Raw genomic sequence first — 12,088 nt, forward strand, 5'->3', positions numbered from 1 at the left:
GACTATTTTCATTTGTTTCTTTAAAAATGAAGTTGTATTTATATATCTATATATATATTTATATCCTCTTCTTTTGATTTAGCTTTTTTGTAAATTGTGCAAATTCAGCAGTAACACAAGTGGCACACCGCTGGAGAGAGTAGGCTGTTGTTAAACACAAGATCAACAACTAAATCAACCAAATCGAAAATAAAATAGATTTGAAAATCAAACCGACGTCCATGAAAGTCTGCTGACGCGTCAGAAGCGTCCATGAGGGGGAGGGGGGCTTTATAAATGAAGTCCTTTCTCCATTGCCCCCCTTATATATATATATATATATATATATATATCTCCTGGCTTCTTTAACCAGCTGCTTCACAGTCGCTGTCCTGTGTGTGGGTAGATGAATCAACACGGAAGACAAACTGAAACCAGTGATGAAGACCGCGATGATAAGACACTTTCTTGGGGCGACAGATGGACGTTAAATGTTTATAAATGAGGGGTTGTTTGGATTGGCCTAACTCTGGTGGGTCTCCAGTGTACTGCTTGTGTCCTTGCAGTCCTTACTCGTTGTGTTGGGGTCAGGAGCTGGGGTCAGTGAGAGAAGGCCTAGCTGCTACCGTCTCCAAACCTCAGTTGCAGGCCGTTCCTCAGCTGGCCAGGGCCATGGTGTCGATGACCTGCTCCAGCTTACTACGCAGTCTCTGCCTGCGAGACTGTTCATCCTTCTGCAGCGCAGACAGGATCTGGGGAGGGAGGAGAGAGAAGAGAGGAGAGAGGGAGAAAGAAGAGAAGGAGAGCGGGAGATGGGTCAATAGATCAGCAGGGTGGATCACCGACAGAGAAAGTCTATCAGAACATCTGTCAGTTTTTAAACAGCTGTTGAAGCAAACATGCCGTGATGGTGGCATGAGTAGGCTATTTATAGGTATTTACAATACCAAATACTTTCATGTAGAAGCATACAAACAGTTGATATCTTTCCCTACAAACACCATACACCTGTTTACTCATGAATATATAAGAAATATACAAGGAAACAGAGGCAGAGTGCTCTCACATCCATAGTTTACCTCAGTATGAACATGGAAAGTTGAACGTCTACTATACAGTGAGGGAAAAAAGTTTTTGATCCCCTGCTGATTTTGTACGTTTGCCCACTGACAAAGAAATGATCAGTCTATAATTTTAATGGTAGGTTTATTTGAAGAGTGAGAGACAGAATAACAACAAAAACATCCAGAAAAACGCATGTCAAAAATGTTATTAATTGATTTGCATTTTAATGAGGGAAATAAGTATTTGACCCCCTCTCAATCAGAAAGATTTCTGGCTCCCAGGTGTCTTTTATACAGGTAACGAGCTGAGATTAGGAGCACACTCTTAAAGGGAGTGCTCCTAATCTCAGCTTGTTACCTGTATAAAAGACACCTGTCCACAGAAGCAATCAATCAATCAGATTCCAAACTCTCCACCATGGCCAAGACCAAAGAGCTCTACAAGGTTGTCAGGGACAAGATTGTAGACCTACACAAGGCTGGAATGGGCTACAAGACCATCGCCAAGCAGCTTGGTGAGAAGGTGACAACAGTTGGTGCGATTATTCGCAAATGGAAGAAACACAAAAGAACTGTCAATCTCCCTCGGCCTGGGGCTCCATGCAAGATCTCACCTCGTGGAGTTGCAATGATCATGAGAACGGTGAGGAATCAGCCCAGAACTACACGGGAGGATCTTGTCAATGAACTCAAGGCAGCTGGGACCATTGTCACCAAGAAAACAATTGGTAAAACACTACGCCGTGAAGGACTGAAATCCTGCAGCGCCCGCAAGGTCCCCCTGCTCAAGAAAGCACATATACAGGCCCGTCTGAAGTTTGCCAATGAACATCTGAATGATTCAGAGGAGAACTGGGTGAAAGCGTTGTGGTCAGATGAGACCAAAATCGAGCTCTTTGGCATCAACTCAACTCGCCGTGTTTGGAGGAGGAGGAATGCTGCCTATGACCCCAAGAACACCATCCCCACCGTCAAACATGGAGGTGGAAACATTATGCTTTGGGGGTGTTTTTCTGCTAAGGGGACAAGACAACTTCACCGCATCAAAGGGACGATGGACGGGGACTTGTACCGTCAAATCTTGGGTGAGAACCTCCTTCCCTCAGCCAGGGCATTGAAAATGGGTCGTGGATGGGTATTCCAGCATGATAATGACCCAAAACACACGGCCAAGGCAACAAAGGAGTGGCTCAAGAAGAAGCACATTAAGGTCCTGGAGTGGCCTAGCCAGTCTCCAGACCTTAATCCCATAGAAAATCTGTGGAGGGAGCTGAAGGTTCGAGTTGCCAAACGTCAGCCTCGAAACCTTAATGACTTGGAGAAGATCTGCAAAGAGGAGTGGGACAAAATCCCTCCTGAGATGTGTGCAAACCTGGTGGCCAACTACTAGAAACGTCTGACCTCTGTGATTGCCAACAAGGCTTTTGCCACCAAGTACTAAGTCATGATTTGCAGAGGGGTCAAATACTTATTTCCCTCATTAAAATGCAAATCAATTTATAACATTTTTGACATGTTTTTCTGGATTTTTTTGTTGTTATTCTGTCTCTCACTGTTCAAATAAACCTACCATTAAAATTATAGACTGATCATGTCTTTGTCAATGGGAAAACATACAAAATCAGCAGGGGATCAAATACTTTTTTCCCTCACTGTATGACATTGCATAGATGAACATTTTATTTAAACAGGTGGATGACGATGGAAGCTGCGAGGGGTGGATATAGAGAGCACAGCTGAGGTCCTGTATGTACTATGGCATTATGGGAACTGGAAGAGGAGGTGCTGGTGGGTCCATCAGAGATAGGTAGTTGTGTACAAGCTGTTAGTGACTCATGCAGGAGCCTACATAATGGAGTGCTAATGCCTCATGTGTTAGTGCTGCTGTGACGGATGAGGGGGGCGAGAGGAGGACCCTGCAGCCGCCCGCATCTGGATAATAAGCCTTAATGAAGGGGAGCGGCTGCTTAAATGGAGGCAGCTGCAGCTGTTGCCTCAAACACAGGAACCAGCACTGCTGAGAGATGAGGGGAGAGGGAGGGGGGTAGAAGTAGGGTCTGATGCTGAGTGGAGATGACTGAATATACCCCCCACACTTCCACCACCACCATGCTCTCTCCCCCCATGCCCTTTGAAAAGGCAAGCACAGAGGATGCCTGAACCTCTCACAGCACACACTCAATGCACTATAACCGACAAGGTAGAAGGAATTGTCTGAGCAGAGACACACATTGTTTACGTGATTTTGAAGGCCACGGCAGACACTCTCTCAGAGTGAGTACAGTACAGTAGCTATCCTAGCATTGCCTTCCTCCCTGGCTGGCTGGCTGGCTGTCCTAATGGCTGGGAGTGGATAGAGTGGAGGGAGCTTCTGCTTCTGCACTACCTCATTATCTCTCAATTTCCACAGCCCAGTCTCCGTGAGTCACTGACTTTAGCCCTTTCCAGGCTCTGCTCAGCTCTCTGAGAATTAGCACTAAGTGTACAGTCTCATTCACATCTCCTGCATGGAGTAGTTACACTACACTGGCTCTGCCTCAATGCATAAGCAACGTTTCAAGAATGATTAGTCTGTCTATTTTGGTGGGGAAATATATTCATGCACATGGAATATAATGTGTTAATGAACTCCCCGGAAGGATAGCACATGGGAGAATTAATAAAACACATAAATCCAATGAGGTCCATTAGTTTCATAATATGTACTTTAATTACTTAAATAGCTGCATGCATTTATGGATGCATACTCAGTTATCTTTTAATTGAATTAGAATGCCCACATTCCATTCATCATGAAAACTAGAGGGCACATACAAAGTTATTCTGTCTCACCCCTGTGTTAACATACAGAACCAATGGCAATTATATTCTGATCTCTTCATGCTGTGACTAACATATATTAATAAAATACATTAGATATCTATATTATTAAACTATTATAATGTCTATGATTAATATTGTAATAGCTTAATAATATACTGGGGACTCACCTCATCTTTGTACTTGATGATATAGGAGTAGATCTCGTGCAGAGCGCTCATGCTGTTGAACTGGCTGAGGTGCAGCCGGGACTGTTCAGCCAGGTAGGCACTCATGTCCTGGTCACTGATGGCCGGCATACGGGAGATGTCGGAGTAGTACCTACAGGACAGGAGGGGAGCAGAGAGTGAGGGGGTTAGCATCCTGGACTGGAGAGGACAACTCTTTAGTTGTGTATGTAAAGGACTGGGATGAAAAGGTAAAGGGCTCAATCAAGTACTTGTCAACAACCTTATATATATATATATATATAAAAAAAATATATGCCATTTAGCAGACGCTTTTATCCAAAGCGACTTACAGTCATGTGTGCATTTATTTTATTTTTTTAGGTATGGGTGGTCCCGGGGATCGAACCCACTACCCTGGCGTTACAAGCGCCATGCTCTACCAGTTGAGCTACAGAGGACCACACCTTCATGTCACAAAGCGTTGAAATTGATAATCTTATAGACTAGAAGATAGTTGAGCTCGCTGTCATTCATACCTCTCCACCCAGTTCTTGTAGTTGGGGATATCCTTGGCGTAGAGCAGCTTGTTGGAGGGCGAGTCTTTGCCCAGTTTGTGTTCTGACGTGGAGCAGGAGTCCATGAAGGTCTGGGCCACCACAGACAGACAGGCGTCTGTGATGCTGTTCTTATGGATGTCAAACACAAACTGGGGATTCTTGATCACGTTCACCCAGAACCGCAGAGGCAAACTGGGAATTGAGAGTCATCATGAGAAGATGGATACCATCAACCAAATACACATATACAGAAGAAACAGCCAACCAAACCATTACTATTTGTTCTGTAATGTGTCTCACCAATTGCTCTTCCAGGTGTGCCGTACGTCTGAGTCTGATATGGAGTGTTTGTCAGCCTGCTCGTCCAGGAAGTCAAACATATACTTGATGGCAAGAGGCAGGGCGCTGCCACGGTGAGCCGTGCTGAAGATGGTCTCAAACAAGTCGTCCACAAACTTCTGCAACGTACCCTGAGGAGAGTAGGGATGAGAGGAGAGAGGCTAAGTGGTCAGAGTTCTTCGCCAATTACACACCTACAGATTTCAAATCAAACAACTGAGATTAATTTCCCCCATTAAGGGGGAGTGGCTGTGGAGAGGATGCCACATTCTGCTCCTCCAAGATCAAATTCCATTCGCTTCTCTGCATCATGCGCCACAAAACACTCAATCCCACAACAAATGACTTGTCTCCTGCTATTTATCCTTCTCTACTCCCCGCATTATATTTATCCATCTTTTAAAAAAATTATGAATCGAAATTGACCACCCAAGAGGCTTGTAAACAGCGTCTAATTTCCTTTTTTTTTTCTTTCCCTACAATTAGGAGCGAAACAATCAGCTCTGAGGCAGCTAGACGAGAGGAGGAGAGTGGCAGGCAGGCAAGCCCTTTAGCAGGGAATTGTCTGAGGGACGCCAGAAGAATACAGCAATGGAGGCTGAGCTGTTTACATTTTAGCCATTTAGCAGAGACAAGCACATCAAGGGACTACCGAAGAAGATAGGTCCTCTTTAACCAGGAAAAACTCTTTACATATGGAGGGCATTACAATGACTTACTCAACATTCAGATATTAAAGTTGACTTACATCAACAGTACATGTAATTTCTGTAGGCGTGGTATAGGTTGGTCTGGTGTCTATGTAATCTTACCTTCGTGGCGAGCAGACGGGTCAGATAGATCTCAGAGACCATCTTGCTGCCGCGGTCTCCCTCGCGCTGGTCAGAGTGGTCGTGGTTCTTGACCAGGTGCCACAGCTTGGTACCACTCTCCAGGTCGGGCGTGATCATGGGAGTGCGGGAGCGCAGACTGTCTGGACTGCTGGCTGTCCGCAACATGCTCTCTGGATGGAGACGAGAGAGATAGGCACATCAGAACAAAGACAAGGCCATCAGGAGAAAGGCAGGTTAACCTCTACGGGATCGGTGTCCTTGTAGGTGACATATCATTTTCTCTATGGTTATGTACTTGAAAATGTATCAATTGACCAATTCGGCACATTTGGGCAGACTTGATACAAAATAGTCCAGTATTGCAATGCTTCACTTGATCAATCTGAAACTTTGCACACACACTGCTCCCATCTAGTGGTCAAAATCTAAATTGCGCCTAAACTGCAATATTATATTGTGGCCTTTCTGTGTGCATTTCAAAGATGATGGAACAAAAAAAACTCATGTTTTTTTGTTTGTATTATCTTTTACCAGATCTAATGTGTTATATTCTCCTACATTAATTTCACATTTCCCCAAACTTCAAAGTGTTTCCTTTCTAATGGTATCAAGAATAGGCATATCCTTGCTTCAGGTCCTGAGCTACAGGCAGTTAGATTTGGGTATGTCATTTATGCGAAAAAAAGGTTCCGATCCTTAAGAGGTTAATCAGGAACACGCAATGCAGAGGTCTATAGGGGTCAATGGAACAAGATGACCAGAACAGAACAGAACACCAGTCTGACTCCCTGGTTCCATGCAGGCCCCCAGTGTCCGGTCTGGAGCGTGAAGTCACGAGCTCGGCTGGTGCCAAAAGCACTGGTCTTCCCTAGAAAGCCTATGTAAATTACAATCGGCATTCAGCAATATGGCACGCTTCAAATACGTCATGCGCCATCAGGAGTTTTCCATTGGAATACGTGGATGACGTCAGTGCTATCACTATCTACTGGTTTTAATGTTTATGGTTCCATGTGCTATTGTGTTATGAGAACTTCAACTGTGACACACTTGTTTAATCACACATTTCAGATCAAAATGTTGCTTTAAAAATGTGTATTGATCTGACCCTTGCCAAGCGCTGCACGTAGTGTACAAACATAAATTAGAAAACAAACATATTTAGTCTGGTGAAGAAAGGGCTCTATGGGCTGTCTATATCTGGCAGTCATCCAGCCAGAACAAAGACTGTGCCAGCTTGAGGAGCAGAGTATCAGTTTGTCTGTCACAAGGTCACAACCCATAATCCACTGGGACCTGACCTCTGAGATGGAGAGAACATTAATGAGCAAGACAACATATCCCTGTAGCCTCTCCTATTATATAAACTCCTATTGCACATCAGAAAGGTGGATGGATGGTGAGAGAAATGATTAGGCCTCAACTAAGGAACGAGGAGCGATGGCTAACTCATTACACTCAATTGGCAGACTATAACTAATTAGCGAAGTGGGAGAACGAAAATGGCGCACCTCTTCTTCATTGTGCCAGGGCCGAGAGAGGAGATAGGATAGAGAATCTGCTTTCTGTCTTATCTTCTTCAACAGGTTTTTACAACCAGCCCTTCCATCTCCATCTCGTCCCTCTCCCCACCCCAAATGACCCATAATGTTAGAGTGGTGGATATAATAGAACCCATACACAACACCAATATCCTCCCTTCCTGTGGTACTGTATGAGTCAGGCTGTACAGGCTCCATTGTGTGAGTTTCTGTCTCCCTCCTCTCATCTCGTCTCCTCCCGGGGGCCGCCTGCCTCCATGCACTGCTTCATTATTAATGGTGTGAGTGTCAAACTTCATTACGGGAGACCAAAGAGATGCCTATCTGCCGTGTTCCTCTTATCAGCCAGCCTGCTGCAGTGGCAGCCAGCATGGGAGGGAGGGAGGCTGCCTGGAGAGGAGGGAGGGAGGCTGCCTGGAGAGGAGGGAGGGAGGCTGCCTGGAGAGGAGGGAGGGAGGCTGCCTGGAGAGGAGGGAGGGTGGCCAGAATTCAGGTGTATGGAGGGAGGGATGAGAGAACGGAGGGAGAAAAAACAACTTCAATCTATCTCTATCAGACTGTCTGAATGATAGAGTGACGCTGGGGGCTTCTGAGCTTCTGAGTGTCTGAGCGCAGGGAGATCACCCTGGCTTTCAGGGTGAGAGGATGAGAGAAGTGAAGTTCAGAAACTCAATGACACAGAGAGATGGTGCTGGAAACACTGCTAGACTAATGTGTGTCAGTGCTTCTTGGTTTGTTGTTTCTTTCCACTAGACACAATTAAAAGAACAGTGGGGCATAAGAGCACTGACCTGAATATACCCAATTCATTCTACTGAGATCTGGGCCTGTATTTTTTATTTTTTTTCACCTTTATTTAACCAGGTAAGCCAGTTGAGAACAGGTTCTCATTTACAACTGCGACCTGGCCAAGAAAAAGCAAAGTAGTGCAATAAAAACAACACAGAGTTACATATGGGGTAAAAAAACAAAGTCAGAAATACAACAGAAAATATATATACAGTGTGTGCAAATGTAGCAAGTTATGGAGGTAAGGCAATAAATAGGCTATAGTGCAGAATAATTACAATAGTATTAACACTGGAATGCTAGATGTGCAAGAGATTATGTGCAAATAGAGATACTGGGGTGCAAAAGAGCAAAATAAATAACAATATAGGGATGAGGTAGTTGGGTGGGCTAATTTCAGATGGGCTGTGTACAGGTGCAGTGATCGGTAAGGTGCTCTGACAACTGATGCTTAAAGTTATTGAGGGAGATAAGAGTCTCCAGCTTCAGAGATTTTTGCAATTCGTTCCAGTCATTGGCAGCAGAGAACTGGAAGGAATGGCGGCCAAAGGAGGTGTTGGCTTTGGGAATGACCAGTGAGATATACCTGCTGGAGCGCAGACTACGGGTGGGTGCTGCTATGGTGACCAATGAGCTAAGATAAGGCGGGGATTTGCCTAGCAGTGATTTATAGATGGCCTGGAGCCAGTGGGTTTGACGACGAACATGTAGTGAGGACCAGCCAACAAGAGCGTACAGGTCACAGTGGTGGGTAGTGTATGGGGCTTTGGAGACAAAACGGATGGCACTGTGATAGACTACATCCAGTTTGCTGAGTAGAGTGTTGGAGGCTATTTTGTAAATGACATCGCCGAAGTCAAGGATCGGTAGGATAGTCAGTTTTACGAGGGCATGTTTGGCAGCATGAGTGAAGGAGGCTTTGTTGCGAAATAGGAAGCCGATTCTAGATTTAACTTTGGATTGGAGATTCTTTATGTGAGTCTGGAAGTTGAGTTTACAGTCTAACCAGACACCTAGATATTTGTAGTTGTCCACATACTCTAGGTCAGACCCGTCGAGAGTGGTGATTCTAGTTGGGTGGGCGGGTGCTAGCAGCGTTCGATTGAAAAGCATGCATTTAGTTTTACTAGTGTTTAAGAGCAGTTGAAGGCTACTGAAGGATTGTTGTATGGCATTGAAGCTCGTTTGGAGGTTTGTTAACACAGTGTCCAATGAAGGGCCAGATGTATACAAAATGGTGTCGTCTGCGTAGAGGTGGATCTGAGAGTCACCAGCAGCAAGAGCGACATCATTGATATACACGGAGAAAAGTGTCGGCCCAAGAATTGAACCCTGTGGCACCCCCATAGAGACTGCCATAGGTCCAGACAACAGGCCCTCCGATTTGACACACTGAACTCTATCTGAGAAGTAGTTGGTGAACCAGGCGAGGCAGTCATTTGAGAAACCAAGGCTATTTAGTCTGCCAATAAGAATGCGGTGGTTGACAGAGTCGAAAGCCTTGGCCAGGTCGATGAAGACGGCTGCACAGTACTGTCTATTATCAATCGCGGTTATAATATCGTTTAGGACCTTGAGCGTGGCTGACGTGCACCCGTGACCAGCTCGGAAACCGGATTGCATAGCGGAGAAGGTACGGTGGTATTCGAAATGGTCGATGATCTGTTTGTTAACTTGGCTTTCGAATACTTTCGAAAGGCAGGGCAGGATGGATATAGGTCTGTAGCAGTTTGGATCTAGAGTGTCACCCCCTTTGAAGAGGGGGATGACCGCGGCAGCTTTCCAATCTCTGGGGATCTCAGACGTTATGAAAGAGAGGTTGAACAGACTAGTAATAGGGGTTGCGACAATTTCGGCGGCTAGTTTTAGAAAGAAAGGGTCCAGATTGTCTAGCCCAGCTGATTTGTAGGGGTCCAGATTTTGCAGCGCTTTCAAAACATCAGCTGTCTGAATTTGTGTGAAGGAGAAGCGGGGGGGGCATGGGCAAGTTGCAGCAGAGGGTGCAGAGTTGGTGGCCGGGTTAGTGGTAGCCAGATGGAAAGCATGGCCAGCTGTAGCAAAATGCTTGTTGAAATTCTCGATTATTGTAGATTTATCGGTGGTGATAGTGTTTCCTAGCCTCAGTGCAGTGGGCAGCTGGGAGGAAGTGCTCTTATTCTCCATGGACTTTACAGTGTCCCAAAACTTTTTGGAGTTAGTGCTACAGGATGCAAATTTCTGTTTGAAAAAGTTAGCCTTTGCTTTCCTGACTGCTTGTGTATATTGGTTCCTAACTTCCCTGAAAGTTGCATATCGCGGGGGCTATTTGATGCTAATGCTGTACGCCACAGGATGTTTTTGTGCTGGTCAAGGGCAGTCAAGTCTGAGGAGAACCAGGGACTATATCGGTTCTTAGTTCTGTATTTTTTGAATGGGGCATGTTTATTTAAGATTGAGAGGAAATTACTTTTAAGGAACAACCAGGCATCCTCTACTGACGGAATGAGATCTATATCCATCCAGGATACCTGGGCCAGGTCAATTAGGAAGGCCTCCTCGCTAAAGTGTTTTAGGGAGCGTTTGACAGTGATGAGGGGTGGCCGTTTGACCGCGGACCCGTTACGGACGCAGGCAATAAGGCAGTGATCGCTGAGATCCTGGTTGAAGACAGCTGAGGTGTATTTAGAGGGTATGTTAGTCAGGATGATATCTATGAGGGTACCCATGTTTACGGATTTAGGGTTGTACCTGGTAGGTTCGTTGATAATTTGCGTGAGGTTGAGGGCATCTAGCTTGGATTGTAGGATGGCTGGGGTATTAAGCATATCCCAATTTAGGTCACCAAGCAGTACAAACTCTGAGGATAAATGGGGGGCAATCAATTCACATATGGTGTCCAGGGCACAGCTGGGGGCTGAGGGGGGTCTGTAGCAAGCGGCAACAGTGAGAGACTTATTTCTGGTATTCACAAAGCGTCTCAGAGTAGGAGTACAATTTGCCTTCTAAATCTTAATGAATAACAGGCGGGACCTGATCCTAGATCAGCACTCCTACTCTGAGACAATTTGTAAATATGGGCCCTGTAGTATTTAAACACCGAGACTAACTCCTGCTACACATACAGTTGAAGTCGGAAGTTTACATACACCTTAGCCAAATACATTTAAACTCAGTTTTTCACAATTCCTGACATTTAATCCTAGTAAGAATTCCCTGTTTTAGGTCAGTTAGAATCCCCACTTTATTTTAAGAATGTGAAATGTCAGAATAATAGCAGCGAGAATGATTTATTTCAGCTTTTATTTCTTTCATCACATTCCCAGTGGGTCAGAAGTTTACATACACGCAATTAGTATTTGGTAGCATTGCCTTTAAATTGTTTAACTTCGATCAAACGTTTTGGGTAGCCTTCCACAAGCTTCCCACAATAAGTTGGGTGAATTTTGGCCCATTCCTCTGTCACGATCGTTGAGAGACGGGTCAGACCAAGGTGCAGCGTGGTATGCGTACATGTTTATTAATACGAATAAACACTTGACAAAATAACAAAACAACGAAACGTGAAGCTCAAACAGTGGCTACAAAACAACAAGCCAACCGCAAGTCAAGATCCCACAACTAAGTATGACCCCCAATCAGAGACAACGAGCGACAGCTGCCTCTTATTGGGAATCACACCCGGCCAAACATAGAAACATAGAAATACAAATACTAGAATCCAACATAGAAATACCATAACATAGATCTCAAACTGAACTCACACCCTGACCCAACCAACAAGAGTTCTCTAGGTCAGGGCGTGACATCCTCCTGACAGAGCTGGTGTAACTGAGTCAGGTTTGAAGGGCTCCTTGCTCGCACACGCCTTTTCAGTTCTGCCCACACATTTTCTATAGGATTGAGGTCAGGGCTTTGTGATGGCCACTCCAATACGTTAACTTTGTTGTCCTTAAGCCATTTTGCCACAACTTTGGAAGTATGCTTGGGGTCATTGTCCATTTGGAAGACCCATTTGCG

At 45.1% G+C, this 12,088-nt stretch overlaps 1 pseudogene across 1 annotated transcript in view; it reads right to left on the reverse strand.

Moving 5' to 3' along the window:
- Nucleotides 1–635: 635 nt before the first annotated feature.
- Nucleotides 636–12,088, reverse strand: part of LOC311149892 (plexin-A1-like) — a 197,961-nt pseudogene continuing 186,508 nt past the window's right edge. The window contains exons 25-29 of the transcript in view: nt 5,742–5,932; nt 4,891–5,060; nt 4,570–4,782; nt 4,034–4,184; nt 636–731 (exon numbers count right to left, since the gene is read on the reverse strand). The product of the transcript in view is annotated as a plexin-A1-like (transcript). The remainder of the gene's footprint in view (nt 732–4,033; nt 4,185–4,569; nt 4,783–4,890; nt 5,061–5,741; nt 5,933–12,088) is intronic.

Source organism: Coregonus lavaretus, assembly GCF_964263955.1.
Source record: "Coregonus lavaretus genome assembly, chromosome: 22".
Taxonomy (NCBI): domain Eukaryota; kingdom Metazoa; phylum Chordata; class Actinopteri; order Salmoniformes; family Salmonidae; genus Coregonus; species Coregonus lavaretus.